At 42.2% G+C, this 16469-nt stretch overlaps 1 protein-coding gene across 1 annotated transcript in view; it reads left to right on the forward strand.

Annotated features, from left to right (window-relative positions):
* Positions 1 to 16469, forward strand: part of LOC139424681 (protein kinase C alpha type-like) — a 214009-nt gene that overhangs the window by 2533 nt on the left and 195007 nt on the right. The gene's annotated exons all lie outside the window — the stretch shown is intronic.

Raw genomic sequence — 16469 nt, forward strand, 5'->3', positions numbered from 1 at the left:
ACACACACACACACACACACTGGAATATGAAGTCGTAAATAACAGAAAAGAATGGGTAAAGTATCTGTGACAAAGTACTCAGAAGGTCTAATCACTGGATAGATGGATAGATGTTGTGACAGTTTTCTGTTTCCGACCCTTTTCCAATCTCATTACCATTTCAAGTCATTTGAAGCAGTTCTTTTAAAAAAAACGTTATTTACACATATTTAATAAATCGATGACTCGCAACTTAGAGACTTTGAACTTTCTTTATTCTCCGGGTGTTTTTGTTTGAGTCTCAGGAGTTTCTTCAAATGCACTTTGAGACTTAAATCATCTTAATTGGATTTATGCAGCTAATACTAGGGAATATCTTGACATTTAGTGGTTGTTTGTGTGAAGAATTGATTGTCTGCAAAACATTTTTTTTTTTTTGAAATATGGTTATTCTAGATATCAAAGTGAGAACATTTACAATGCACTCCTCAGCTCTTGGAAAGATGAACCTAGTTGTTTTGGGGACTATTTGCTAAACATTAAATGGAGAAATTAATTAGCATACATTATTCCCAGCTGACTAACTGGACTGACATGAAATCAAATCCCACATAGCAATCTCCTGGATGCCAGAGTTCAAATAGGCCTTGTAAAGGAAACAGAAATATGAGATTTTCTCTACAAAACCAAAGCCCTATGGGCCCCTGTCAAAAGTAGTGCACTACGTAGGGAATAGGGTGCCATTTGGGACTTAGAGTGGTGTACTGTAGCCTGGCAGCTGAATCTGCTTGTGCTTTAACCAGGCTAGGTCAGAGGGGTTAATGCTATTTGCCTGTAGGTTGCCAAGTCTCCTTAGTCAGGGTGGGTATGTGTCTCTTCCATGTACCATCAATAATCTCAAACTTCTTGTTTACCGATTCCCATCTGCACAGTACTTTAGGGAAGTGCATTACTCAAACCTGAAGAATGTAGGCTTCCAGGCTATGTCCTCGTGCTGAGAAAAGCTAAACTTTTGTCTCAAGAAGATGTTTTATCAAGCTACCAGTTACCAGGATTTATAAAGGGTTTCTAAGCTGTATATAGGCTATATACACTGAGTACAAACATTAGGAACACATTCCTAATATTGAGGTTAACTCCCCTTAGCCCTCAAGACAGCCTCAATTCGTCATGGCATGGACTCTACAAGGTGTCGAAAGCATTCCACGGGGATGCTGGCCCGTGTTGACTCCAATGCTTCCCACAGTTGTTTCAACTTGGCTGGATGTCCTTTGGGTGGTGGACCATTCTTGATACACACGCAGGAAACTATTGAGTGTGGAAAAACCCAGCAGCGTTGCAGTTCTTGACACACTCAAACCGTTGCCCCTGGCACCTACTACCATACTCTGTTCAAAGGCACGTAAATCTTTTGTCTTACTCATCCACCCTCTGAATGGCGCACATACACAATCCATGTCTCAATTGTCTCAAGGCTTTAAAATCCTTCTTTAACCTGTCTCCTCCCCTTCATCTACGCTAATTGAAGTGGATTTAACGAGCGACATCAATAAGGGATCATAGCTTTCACTTGTATTCACTTGGTCAGTCTATGTCATGGAAAGAGCAGGTGTTCCTAATGTTTTGTACACTTAGTGTATATTTATGTATTCAGTTTTATAGTTTTAGATGGCAATTATTTTTAAAGGGTAATGTGTATACACTGACAATAATGCTGCACTAACTCAAGCAAAACCTTCACTAGCCAGATGTTTATTTTGGTTCTAAAAGCATTGTGGCCTGACCTAAAGATTTTAAATATAATTTAATAGTGTACAATTGTGGTGCTTAGAGATTGTTGTCGTAAGTCCTCGATTGTAAATCCGATTGTAAGCGACTATGGATGAAAGTGTCGGATAAATGACTATTTAATGTGTCTGATATCACAAGACCGTTCTCATGTAGAAAAGAGAAACAACAGTAGCTCCTCATTTTACTGGAGACATTATAAAGGAAGTGGATCATTGCAGTACGTTATCTGCTGTCTTCATCTGTCTAACATTTCTAAAGCTGACAATTAGCTTAGCAGCCAGAGAGAGAAATGTTGGTTCGCTGGAAAAGTTATTTATTTTATTGGAATCAATACTTTTTAAAATTATTTGTAAGCATTTCCTGCATGGATGCACTTCCAATGAACTGGTGTAATACCTGAGGAAAAACCCACTCTCATCCTTTCTCTAGAAGATAGGAAAATGTCCTGCTTTGCTCACATTCTTAAGGAGCAAACACTTCATTAACAACGATACCGGTTGAATGCCAGTTAAGTATGTTGATATGCGCTTAAGTGGTGTCCCCGTCGGATATATGCCATCCTCTGAACATGAATGGTAGTGTAATGTGGAAAGTGGCGATCTTGCCAACCAGTGCTGAGAGTCCCTGCCTCATGGTAAGTGCTGCTGCTTCAGCCAACCAGGATGATGTTAAGCTGTACATGTGATGGAAGAGTGCACTGCACATGTGATGGAAGAATGTACTGTGCATGTAGAGGGTTGTAATTCTATTGAATTGGTGAAAGTTTAACCAAAATATGCCGCAAGACCTAGAATTGCCTTATGTGTAACCCACAAAAAAGGTTCACTGTTATAAGCTAACTCTTTTTGATGAATTTAAGGAAAATTCCCCAAATTCCAGGGCTTAACTTCCCACGGAAATGTTCTGTACTGGAAAGATTCCGACCCTTTGCAACCCTAGTGTGTATACTTGTGTGTGTTCAGGTTCCTGCATGCATGTGTGTATGTATCCATACATACACACATGCATTGTGTTGTGTGTCTTGGAGGTGTGATGCACTCAGAGGTGAGGTGGTAACGGCCCTGCTATTCAAAAGCTGAAGGTCCCACTTAAAAATACCTGTTCTCTCATCAATTATTAACGGGCTCCTTGGAAATGGGGAGGCTCAAGTCAACAAGCAGGGAGGCTTCTATTGAGTAAAGACATGATAAGCCTATCCTGTTGAGCTTTCTGTGCTGGCCTGAAATGAAGTTACATTTGATTTTCTGGAATTTTAAAATGTCTTTCTGGTATTAATTAATTTGTTGGTGTTCAACTGTGAACTCGACATACAGTATCTGTGTTTCCAACTTTTGTTAAATTGCTGCTTGCGAGACGTTTAAAATTTGCTTGTCATATTGGTCTCCATTGTAAAACCATTAGCTGCCAATCCCCCATTCATTATTTCACATCTGCTCTATTTTGACCACCTAAAGCGAACATGGATGATTAAGAATTCAAGATCTCTTCCTATCGTTTATGGGAAATCCCCAGACACTACACAGAGCTTAACGAGTTGTCAGAAACCTTAGCCAACAAAGATATCATATCCACGAGCTAACACTCAACAAGTCTTTTCCTTGGTTTGTAAACCGACACCTCACTGTCACAGTTGAGCTGTGCTGTTGTGTCACTGCCATGTTACTCGCCCTCTCCAATTTATATGTTGAGCAAATGCGACCAAAGTAAAGGTGAGGGGTGAACAAGCCCTCATGTTTACCCAAGTGCAAGTTGTCACCATGTGAGATGGTATCTGTGCCAATTCTTGTTCCCCCTCAAACAATCCTGTTTCTGTGGAATCTAATTCCACAAGTTAACCTGCAGGCGTTTGTCTTCATATCCCAATTACATTGGAATTGCTGTTGCCACGTTGTAAACTTGTGCATGGCTCCACACCCAGCCTATATAAACTGTACCATTAAAACATGATGGCAGTCTTTCATCCAAATAGTAGGAATGTAGGTGTTACCGCTAATATTGAATGGAGGAGTTAGCGTAAGCATTCTATTGCTGGTTATTGGCCCAGTTTAACATTTAAGCCCATCCAGGCACATCGTATACTGTACCTAAGCGTATATAAATTGATTCTAAACTGAAATGACCATTTGAGAAGTCACCTGCTTTTAGATCTTACATAGTCTCCTGGCAGGCTTGTCCATCCCATTGATAGCAAATATTGAAACCATGTTAAACCAACCATAAAACCATTGGCTTCAAAACGACCTACCTCAGATGGGCTTTTAAGTGTTTCTCTCTATTTACTACTACTTCTCTTCCATTATGGTTGGAGTATGGATGGAGAAATGAAGCCCAGGTATTAGTGTCTTCGTGGATGGTTTGAAGGGTTGATGGATGGGTTGAATGGGGTCTCTTTTGACAGGTGGTAGTGGAGTTTACCCGATGCCTTCCAATGGTCTGTGGTTGCTGAGAGTGGACGAATAAAAGGTTTCTTCGTGTGAGAGGAGCAATCTCCCGTGTCGAGGGACATGTAGGGAACATGAATGAGATATGTGTGGATGGACAGTGTAATGGTGCCACAAAATTTAGTTTTTTTTTTCTTTTTTTCTCTCTCTCGTTTGAAATTAAAGAGTCCAAATTAGGTTAGATCAGTCCAGACACAACATGTTAAGAAATACCTGAACAAATGTAGACATTGAGGTGTCCTGCATATTTACATATAGCAAAGGTTTCAAAGTCATGTTCCCTCTATTTTAAAACGACTTAACACAACCACAAACCAGGATAATTGTCACACAGTGTACCACAGACAAACCAAGCCGGTGTGTGTCTCTGTTCACCTTCATTGTGTTTGCAGACATGCTTAACCAGGTTCAAACCAAACATTGACCCAGAGGAGACGTGATAACACACTCCCTCCCGGTTCCCTGGAACCTCCCCTCCCCTTTTTTTTTTATGAACCGTGTCCTCTCAAGCCGCTCTCAGATCAGGCTCCTGTGCTCCGGGCTTGTTTAGACAGTGCTAAGGGGAATCCTTCTGCATATCCTGTGTTGACGGAGGACGGAAAGGTCAACTCTACCCTGTGTCTTTACTTTCCCCCGCAGTCCACCAGGTGTGTATTCTAGTCCTCCCATCTCCCATAGGTACCGAGGACTCCCATCTCCCATAGGTACCGAGGACTCCCATCTCCCATAGGTACCGAGGACTCCCATCTGCCTTCCCCGTCTTTTGAAGTTTGTTTCTCAGCAGTACATTTTTTTTTTGAGCAGGTCTCGCTTTCTATTGCTGTAACGTCTAGTTTCAGAGAGACCGGTTTTTAGGTCTAGTTCTGGATTTAAAACATTCTCAATGGAGATTCTCCATCCGTAGTGCTATTTAGTCCAGGACTAGGCCTAATCTGTGTCCAAGAAACCTTTCCTTAGTATCCAAAACCCTTTTTATGGCTTCCGTGCGTAGTTGGTAGTTTGTTATGGGGGACTACAGAACTCCTCATGTATCTAGTTGGTCCCGTTTCATCTATCAGACTCTCTATGCTTAACATAGACAGAACCTGTATTATGCCATTACTTCTGCAAGGTACAGTTCTTTTTTTCATTTTTTTTGTATTTATTACTGACTCTTTGTTAGTGTAGAGTTTACAAATGTTTTGACCAAGACGAGTGACTGACAGAATGTGTGCTGATGTGCTCTGACGCGTTGCATAATCAATCCCAATTATGTGAAAGCGTCTGCTACATAGACAGAGGTTTACTTTCATGAAAACCATGTTTTTGGAACAATCAAACCTCAATGGGTTATGGTTCGATTATCCTTCCATGGTGCTGTCTTCATTGTAAACCCTCTGGAGGATTCCATGTACTCTTTCCACACCATATTTCCCCTGGGTTTAATAGGCCTTATCTACTCTATAATGAATGCCATCTCTTCCTTAGGGACGTGTGGTGGCTTTATCACAAAGTCCACCTGGAATCAACTTTAACGGACAGTGTTGGTACCAGTCAGTGAAGGCAGGGTTAGAGGGAGAATTTGCCATAAACAAACCCACTGCTGACACCAGTCGACAGGCAAAGGCCAACTGTGTCAACCAACCAGGGTTATGTGACTTATGCTGGCACTGTGGATTACCAAACACATTGCCCTGGGCTATGCCTATAGGCTTTGGTGGACCCAGCGCATTGCCTCGGAGGCTGTGGATTGGTTTCTTTCACAATAGGGCTCTCCTCCCCTGGGCTGAGTGCCAGAGAGCTTGGCCGCTCCAGTGCACTCTGCCATGTGTAGAGCACATGTAACCTCCCCCTCTCTCTCGCTCCTCATTCTCTCCATTCCACCGCATCCTAAGGGAAATGATCAGTAAAGCCCTCGGTTAGCGCCAGGCTCATTCTTCATGTACTCTGAAAGCTGAGGTCATGACCTTGAATTCTACCCAAGCTGATTTAGCTGCTGCTCATCACAATAGTGAAAGAGAATACAGAGAGGGCTGATAGTAGAGTTTGTGTGTGTGTGTGTGGCTCTGTCTGTCTCTGTCTATCGGGTTAGTCATCCAATCCACTCTGATGGCAGGGGTAACCGGGCAGATTAAAGGGATGATGTGAATACGCTGTCCCCGGGAGTAAAACCGCTTAACCTCCTAAACCTTCCATTGGCACAGCCTCTAGATCCTCCATCCACCTTAGGACACACACACAACCTAGACAATCCCTCGTTTCCAGCCCACGTATGCACACAGACACAACAGCACCCCTGGCCCCTAGGGCTGAGCAGAAAGAACAGAACAGAGTGATCCTCCATTACCCTGAGAGCTATTACAGTGCAACAGCTGGATATCTAGGCTCATATCGAACCCCTCAACCACAGCTTTCTTTAGTGATGGTTATTAAAATGCTGTATATGGACTATATCTATTCATCAACTCTCCACAACTCACTTTAGTGCCGGGCATTATTAAAAACGCTGTAGACCTATGTGGACTTTCTAATAACATAATACCTCGGTTTGAAAGCGAGGCAGCGACGTCATTTCTTCTGTCCATACTAAAGTCAAATGGGCCGTGAGCATACCCAAATGGGCTGAGAGCCAGGCAACAACCAAGCCGGGGTCATTTGGCCCATGCATTCGTAGCCAGGATGCCTGTGTCATGGATTGCCTCTACTTTGTAAATGACTTGCCATCGCCACTGGTTAGTCCAGGGCATTTTCAGGGCTGTGTGGGTGGATTATGGCTTTAGATCCAACAGAGCTGATGTGTCTGTCTGTCTTTGTGGCCAGGCGGACATGGGGAAAGCCTGCATGGGCGGAGATCCCTTCAAAACAGCCTAAATGTGTCAATACTTCCGCTGTGTGACTTTAAGCTAAACCAGACAGGCAGCACCATGCTGTAACGGGGGATCCCCAGAGAGTTGGACCGATACCCAGCTACCCACACTGACCAGAAATGACCTTACAAGACCAACGGCCATTTTGGATTTCTGTTAAAACCTCTGTTTTTGACAATGTAGATGTACCGCATCAAAATGAAAGCCATCTGTTCATGTTGAATTATTTACTCACTAGGGGAAATGCTTTTTGATATGTGAACAGGGTACGTTAATATTAGAGCGGCAGTGAAATGTAGCCGTTTTGAGTGCCAAACATGGCCAGATGAGTGACTGTATTTCAGGGGGATATGCTTTCAGACCACCCAAGACATCTCTGTATAAAGTGCAATTGAACATAATGGTGAACCAATGGACTAAGAGCTTCATTATCTACCTCTGTGCACGTTCATTCAAATCTTGTTCGCCAGGGAATTCCAGCAGGGTTGGAAATGCATCCACTGACACCTGTGTGGCATGAGATAATAGCCCCCTGTTTACTTGCTGATACATGATTGATCCGAGCCGCTTTCGCAGTATGGGGCTTTGAAGTGACTAGGCAAGCAATCAAACAAAGAAGACAGCCAGAGCTTTGATGGCAACCCCTGGCGAAAAAAGGCAGAACATTTTAGTTGTTCAGAATCACTTTTCTCTTGGTCGTCAGCCTGAAATCAAATGTAACAGGTGTTCTTGTTCACATACTTTTCTTCTCAGAGAGCGAATGATGGCGGAAAAGGGAGGAGTAAGTGACAGAAAAGGGAGACTGGAGGAGAATAGACATAAGGCCCTTAGGACTATCACCAGTGTCTACTCCACAGTATGCTTTGTACTCCCGCTACTCCTACTCTAAGAATAATATTGACAATGTTACCGCTGGCATCGTACACCAGATGCCATCATACACCAGATGACATCATACATCGGATGAAAAGCTCCCTTTGCTGGACTTTGTTTTTCCACTAGCAAAGTGCTGAAGCTTTCCCACACTAATCCTTAGAGCCAGGTCCTTTGATCTTGTTGCCTTTCCCATTGAGAAGATGCATCTGCACAGTGCAGCTCTCATCCCAAAGGAAAGAGGCTGCTAGGTCTGGACTATGTTTGCTGGGGGACCTTAGCGCTTCTTCTGTCTTACCGTTATGACTTGGCAGGGCTGGTCATAACAGAATAAGGTTGACAACACACAGCCACGCCAGTGGGAGAGAAAGCATAAGCGTACAGGATGAACGGGTGTGTCGAGTATGTCGTGTGTCCTGATTTGCCAGGTTCCTTGTTCGTCATGGTTCCGCATCACGTCATGTCTGAGAACAGACCTAAACCGTGTGTTATTCACGATAATCCACAGGTTCTCATGCCTTATTGCTAAAATATAACCAGATTTTCAAAATCCGTAATCAAATATGTATTCAATTGTACTTTTAAAGCTGCAGCATGTATTGTATGTGAACTGACAAAATGCACATAGAAATATGAGTTATAGATCTGTCATTCTCATTGAAAGCAAGAAGCGGTAGATATATTCTATGTGCGCTGTTTCTAGGCTTCCCGCTACGTTTCGTTTTGACTTCTTTTACTTTAAGTTTTGTCCACCAGCTAGAAGCAGCTAAAAATACGATTTTTGGTTATGGAATATAGATTTCACAGCGGTTTAGATGGCACAATGGTTCTCTACGCTATACTTGCTTGTTTTTGTCACAAACCGAAGTTAGGAGAACTGTTAGAATTTTAGCAACCAGGAAATGGCGTAGCGATTTCTGCATAGTGCATCTTTTAAGTTGTCAAACTATTACATTAAGTTGTATTGAACTTAAAGCCTAGAAATTACTTTCAGATACCAAGATGCTTTCTGGGCCTTTTCAATGGCTCTTTTGCTTATCGCTCACCAGTATTGTGTTGTCAGACAAAGAGATGCATTGAAGGTGTCATCCAATTTGACTCATGTTTACATGGTCTGGGCTTGTACTAATGTTGTTTGCGGAGCAAAATGACTCTAGGGTAAATAGAACAGAGACACTCCACTCGTGGCAACTATAGGGAGACGGACACTTCCTTGTAACCTTCCAATGTCAACACGTCTTATCCTCTAGATCCATAGGCTTTCTATAGAAAGCACGAATGGGTGCTGTAGCTACTGTATTTGCAACTGTCACTTAATTTACATAACATGACCTTACCTCACTTAGCTCTGCCTTCGGTCTGAATGTTGTGACATTTGTATGTAAAATGGCTTCCTTTTAAAGATGCAATATGCAGACAAAATTTGAATAGTTTACCTCATTTCAGTTTGTGACAAAACAGGCAGTCATTGTCTGCACAATCATTGTACCATCTGAACCGCTGTGAAATATCTTTAACATAACCAAAAATACTGTGTTTTCAGATGTTTAAAGCTGATGTACAAAACTGAAAGTAAAAGATGCAAAAACTAAACTTAACAGAAACCAATAGAATTAGATAGATAGAATCTAAAAAATAGATTACATGGAACAGATCTGCCGCTTTTTAGACTTGCTTTCAATGAAAAGAACAGGTCTATAATACACATTTCTGTGTGAATTTGGTCAGGTCGCCCAAAATGTTACATTGTAGCTTTTAAGTAAATTATTGAAGTGTAGGTTAGGCGGCTTACAGCATATCATGCTTCTATTCAGCTGCCTGCTCTAACAGCAGCTTTTACTGTAAATAAAGTGAATCGAATGCTTTTTATAGTACGTGGACTACATCAATTTAAGGAGAATCCTTTTAGGGTTATGCTCCTGAGAAGTGAGCTTATGAGGGGTTTAGCACTCTACTCATGATCAATACCATGAGAAAATCCCTCTCTCTACTCAATGTGAGTCTCTATGAAAACATGGAGTGACACCTGCAAAATGTCCCACATCTGCCCGCAGGGCACTTTGACCATCAGCCGTATTTCCCTTACACCATTTAACACTGACCCTCCGCCGACCAGATGAACGTGGCAACATCTTCCATTTTCTAGAGCTTTCTGGAGCTTCCATACCTACGTCCAATGATCACTGATCTCTGTCGTCCCCGGACAGAGTAAAGTCTTAACCAGGCTCTCCTGGGGCTTAGCGTCTAATGATGCTCCTCTAGAATGATTCATAGTGGATCAATACAAAGCGTCTCAGAGTAGGAGTGCTGATCTTGGATCAGTTTTATTTTGTTGTCTTTTAAATCATAACGAATAAGCACTCTTACTCTGAGAAGCTTTATAGACACGGGCCCTAGTTAAAAGGATAGCTTGTTTTAATTGGACTCTAACCATCCACTTCATTAAGCTGTTATAACACATAAAGGGGGAAACTGGAGAGGGGTAAAATGCCCCCCCCCCCCCCCCCGTGGGTCCATGGATATGATGGCTGAGGAACTTTAACACTAGAACAGCTGGGCCTCGAGGGGACCTGTCTTCAACCTAATGAGCAGTCATTCTGACTGCAACATTCTAACAGTGTAATGAATACGTTTCATTATTAGAGTACAGAGTATTTTATTTAAAATAACCCAATGGCATTTTCATTAGTTTATGCTACTGTAGGCAATATGTAAAAACACAGTTTCGAGTGTTCAATCAGTTTTATTTGTGGAGGGCCTTTTGTTACAACCTATGAAACCGAAACGACGTGTGTTTGAACATGGTAACAGCTTTTTTTTTGTACTGATAAAATGAATACCCCAACCGTGGTCGGCAAGACGCGTGGTCAAATGACAAAAACAACATCCGTAGCCTAAACATCATCATACGTGTCAAGTGGCCTTGATAAATAGTGAAAACCATCACAAAGCAAAAATGGCATTTATAATGAATTTAAGTGTCGATATGACAGCAGTCCATTTTGGTCAGCTTGTGCTTACATTGGGTGTGTCTGTAGTGCGTAATAGTCTCTGGTTTCCTCTTCATTGTGTCCCTGTCGTCTTGTCATTCTTCAGCACCGTGGTGTAGTACAAGTGGCTGTGCAGGTGCCTTATTTTGTGCAGAGGGAGGGAGCTCCCGACTCCCTTTGTTCATTGTGCCGGCAGATGAGGGTGAAGATCATACATTTGCCAAAGTAAGGTTCCACAAGCCTCCTTCCCAAACTCTCGGACATTCGCTCACCTGCTGCCCAATGTGGATATTTTCCCAGATATTGAATACCGTTCATCAGTTACAATTATGCACACTCTCACTGTATAGCTTAGTCCAAGGAGGGCGGAGTACACTGATAAGATCGTTTGGATTCAGTGGACTGATATAGGGTACATACCATTTTTTTGAGGGTTATAATTAGAACAGATTGAGCCAATTAAGCTCGACATTAGGAAGGCGTTCCTAATGCTTGGTCTACTCTTATGCTCCCCCCCCCCCCCCCCCCCCCCCCCCATATGGGGTGTTTGAGTACGCTCAGATGTGTGGTCCTTTATGAGAGGGGGAAGCCAAATTGATCCAGGTTACCCTTGAACTCAGATCTAAATTGAACTCAGGCTTGTAGTTGCGTGTCATTTAAATTGTCAAATATGTAGGCCTAAATAACTGATAATTCACAACCTTGTATCTTCCACATTATAATCAGAAGGTAAGACATTAGACATGGTCTCAGTTGTAAATGTTCTGTTTCACCAGAGGCCAACGCTCAAATCCTCAGTATCAGTCAATCGTAGCACTGCGTGTGCCTGACTGTTGTCAATTCCACCGACCTTTTCATTAATGGTCCTCTATTGAGCTGATCCAGGAACTGCTCTCATCTCGGTTTCATGTATCTGGAGTGGTGTCTAGTGTTCTCAGGTGGTCCTAAGAACCTTTGCCATTGTTCTGCTCCCGTAGTCGATGATGGGGAAGCTGTGTTAGGCTAAGCTTCTGGGAAAAATACTTATAATATCGGAAAGCACTGTGGGCGCTTTTGTTGCAGGGAGAGTACATTTTATTAAGTGAAACTGAAAGAAGGTGAAAGGTTTTTTTTATGAGCTCATGTTGTTGTTTTTTTTAACTCAAACGTCATCAAGACTGAATGCTATATCAAAAAGAGACCAGTTGAGGATTAATATCGAAATCCTCTCTATTAATATCGAAATCCTCTCTAAAAGGCTTCACCTTTTCCATTTCCTGGAACAGAAATGTTCCTTTAAGCACATTGTTCATCAAGTCCCCGAACATATCACTCTAGCTCCATTTGACAGATTAGATGTACGGCTTGTTCTGGGCTATTGTATGGTTTAGTTTGAAAGCCATCTGAGCATGGTGTACCATTTAAAAAATAAAATACAAATTGGTTAGCTGTAACCACTGTAGGGACTAAAGAGGATTGCTATGACTACTGTATTAGGCGCTAACGAGGGCAGCTATGACCACTGTATTAGGAGCTAACGAGGGCAGCTATGACCACTGTATTAGGAGCTAACGAGGGCAGCTATGACCACTGTATTAGGAGCTAAAGAGGATCGCTATGCCCACTTTATTAGGCGCTAAAGAGAACAGCTGTAACTACTACTGGACCAGGTTGCTCACTTCCTCAGCCTATTACCACACAAGCTACCTAGTTATGAACTGTACTTTAGCTGCTTTGCTGGCAGTGCGATCTGAAGGAAGAATGACAAGACATTGGTTACAATCTCATTACAACATGTTGCATGCCTCGAATACAACTGAATGAAACTCACCAGTCGTAAATGGAATCTCGATATTGGGGAAATGACATCTGGAATGAAAATCATTTCCATGAAAATGGGGCATATGGAGATGTGGAAATAGCCTACAAGGGCATTTATTAGCAATCTGTTTGTAGATAATGCAACGTTGTGGTGAATAATATTCAGCGAACAAGCCTAGAAGATTGAAGCCAATTATGCTTCCCCCGCTTCCAGAAGTCACAACGATGCCATTTCCATGTTATCTAAAACTTTGGCCTGTGAGCCTATATGACAACAAGCTGCCAGCCAATTAAGCTAATATTTTTAGCCTGAAAAGTACATATTTGTCAAAGCAAGCCAACCTCGCTCTACCAGTCTGTAGCTGACATTGAGGCTGAGGTGGAGTGATGGTGCGAACAGCACTATCTGGTTGACTAGCATAGCATAGTGTAGCCTAGAGTATCATCGTGTTGTCTACAATAGCATTGGCTAGCATAGCGTAGCCTACAGTAGCATAGCGTTGCCTAGCGCTGCACCGGAGCCTGCTCTGTGACATTCCCCAGTATTAGCGGTGACAAAAACCAGGCGCTAATCTGAGCTGCTTCCCCAAATGCCATTAATTACCTGCTAGCACTCTGCTCTGTGTGACAGTGAGGGGCTTTGGGGAGGAACGTCATTGTTGTTGCTGTTGGGGCTGATGTCTGTTTAACATCAAACTCTTCATTTACACCTGTTAGCAAATTCTAGTCCAGCTTTTCTCTCTTTTTTTGTATCGTGTTCTCTCTCTATTCTCTCTGTTTCACCTCTACCTTTACTTTGGATAATATAGCATGAGTTTATACACTTCAATCACAACGGCCTAACACATTTTTCCTGCCATTTTGTTGAACAAATGCTTTTATGCCATTCTCAAAACACTTCAGCTACGCTGTTTAGGGGGTAAATGTCAGACAATTTTATAGACTGTGGTTGTTTTCCCCTTTTATTTATTTTACAGTCTCAGTTCTAACTTCACTTCTTGCCCTGATCAGATTGCGAAGAGTTGCGAAGAGTTGCTTATGTCTGTGTAACTAGGGCCCAGAGTAAAAATGGTCACATGGTCAAGAACAATTTTTAAGTATAACCATTATGCACTCATTTGATGATGTTACTCTCTAATCTCCCATCCGTTTATGAAAGGATGCAGGTTTAATAGATGAGTCCACCCATCTAATCAGTCATAGAGCTGGCAGCATCGCATGTAACATGGATCATAGCGCTAAAGGTGTGTTGGACTGTTACCCCATTTTGCAACTAGGAGGATCAGGATGCTTTCAACATGGAGATATGAAGAGAAATTAGTTATGTAATCCCTAGGAGGCGCAGCCTGCCCCTTGGACATTAACACATGGATTAGTGGGGGTTTTACTGGCTGAATGCATTACAGGTCTATTAGGTAGATGATGGAGTGTAGACTAATGCACCAGACTCAAAATTACAATGTAATCTGGACTTTAATTGCCTGGATTTTTGTTTTGATAATGTTATAAATCTAATGGAAGAAAAAACGGATTTATCGAGAACAGGAACAGGGTCGAGTTGAATCTTTTTTTTAATCCTATAATCCCATTTTAGTAGGGATGATATGGTACAGTGTAATGCATTGGTAAGAGGCTGTTCTTATTGTTGTGTCTGCTACACAGATTATTTTCTTTGGAAATGATGGTGTTAAGCAGCCACAGACAGTATACAGACTGCCATGTCAAAAGAATATGCAGCGAAAAGTATAAGCACTTGTCAAAGATCCTTCTATTATGTGATATAGGCCTACATGCATGGTGTTGAGACTGTTTGTGCAAACAGCATTCATTCGACTCAGTGGGAGTTATTCTCATTGTGTGGTTGCTATGTTTTTTAGAGTCTGCTTTATTGTTGAAACACTCCAGGCTCTCAGAGGAAGGATATATTTCTGGGGGGGGGGGGGGGGGGGGGGGGGGGGTTTAGGGCTGAACTTTCATTTTTTCCTATTAAATCACTGTGACAGGCTCTGCTTTGCAGTAATTTCCTTCTTCAAACCTTAAAAAAGAGAAATAGAATTTGCAAAATTTTTTGTACCTTGTTTTTAAAGGCCTGGGGGGCTTCTTTTCTTCCGATGTGGCACTATCCATTTGGACACGATCCTGGAACTTGTTATCTCTGCATCTGTGATATGTGCACTATGGTTGCCAAGGCAGAGGGCTTGGCTGGTCCAGGTTGAAAGTGGTTGAGTCACAAATGGCACCCTTTTCCCTATATAGTGCACTACTTTTGACCAGTGCCCACTATGTAGGGAATAGGGTGCCATTTGCAACGCAAGCAGTGTGTCCTCCCAACTGGTACTGCGAAGAGACAGAGGCCAAGCCTATAGTGAGAATATAACTCTCTGTTCAACTTGACAACACTGCAAATGCATGGCATTTTCACTCCAACATAGAACATATGATGATTTTATTGATCATAGTCATAGAGAGTCGTAATTCTGAAATCCGCCTGCTTGCAGGTCTGAGAACTTTTGATTGGTTCCCAGGAAGCATTGCGTCCTAGAATATTTCTAATTTCTCTCATTTGATTGGTTCCCAGGAAGCGTTGCGTCACAGACCTTTTCTCATTTCTCCAATTTCCAATCCCAACTTTCCATCTGAAAAGGACCTTATTATGGAACCAAATTCTTGTTGTTGTGAAGGTTGAAATAGGTAAAGGACAATGGCATCGGTAGACACTTTGGTAGCAAGTTTGCAGTCTGCACAATGTCCACCTATTATTGTCAGGAATTGAAAAATTCCTCTCTGGGTTTGAATTGAAATGTCAAGTTGTCTGTATTAGTTGAGCTGCGATTTGAGGCATCAGCTGCCTCCATCCTTTTAGAGCCAATATCATTGTGTGTGGATTGATGCACACTCTCTTTACTGCATGGCCTTAAGGGAGACAATATTTGCAAGTCTATTGACATTTTCTCCATTGTGCAACCACAACTCTGACGAGCTGCAGTTAGTCTCAAACATACACTTAAAACCAATAGAAATACTGCAATTGCTGTCTTCCAAGTTTTCATTTGAGTCCTATGGTTCATGAACTTAACATTGCGATTTTAGAAAATGAGGTAAAAAAGTCAGCATTCAGCTTCATACACATTTGAAAGCATTAATGTGTTATTATCAGGCCTCACATATTCAATTGAATTCTTGTTTTCGGTCACAGCGAGTACTACTCTATGCATACATTCAACGTCAATAGTCTCTCGCTCTTGACATTTACTGAAAACCCGCTCTCTGAAAAAATTACAGAATAACCATCAACCCATTCTCCTGTTATTTCCGTGAGAACTCTGCCTCTCTTCCCACTGCCAATGTCTCTAGCCCAATCTAACGGGCTAAACGCTTCAGCCTTTATTTTAAACTATCACACTGGGCCCGGACGACACGCAGGGGGGTGAGATGGAGACGTTTCTGCGTGAGGTGGAACCATTCTCTCGGAGCCATGGCGTTTTGTGGAGCTGCTGATTGGATCTGTCGCACTGCTCAAAACCTCACGCCCAATGACTCCAGTGGAAATGAAGCCATAGTCAAGTCTCCGTTCAACCTATGAATACATTTTTTTTTGTGTTTTGATAAGATTCTGTGATCCTGGTTTTGATTACTGCAGAGTAGAATGTGTCAGTGATGGATATATGAAGAGATCAACACATTCTGCTCCCATAGGGCGGCACACAATTGGACCAGCGTCGACTGTGTTAGTGTCGGGCCGGGGTAGA

The sequence above is a fragment of the Oncorhynchus clarkii genome, chromosome 13, assembly GCF_045791955.1.
Source record: "Oncorhynchus clarkii lewisi isolate Uvic-CL-2024 chromosome 13, UVic_Ocla_1.0, whole genome shotgun sequence".
Lineage (NCBI taxonomy): Eukaryota > Metazoa > Chordata > Actinopteri > Salmoniformes > Salmonidae > Oncorhynchus > Oncorhynchus clarkii.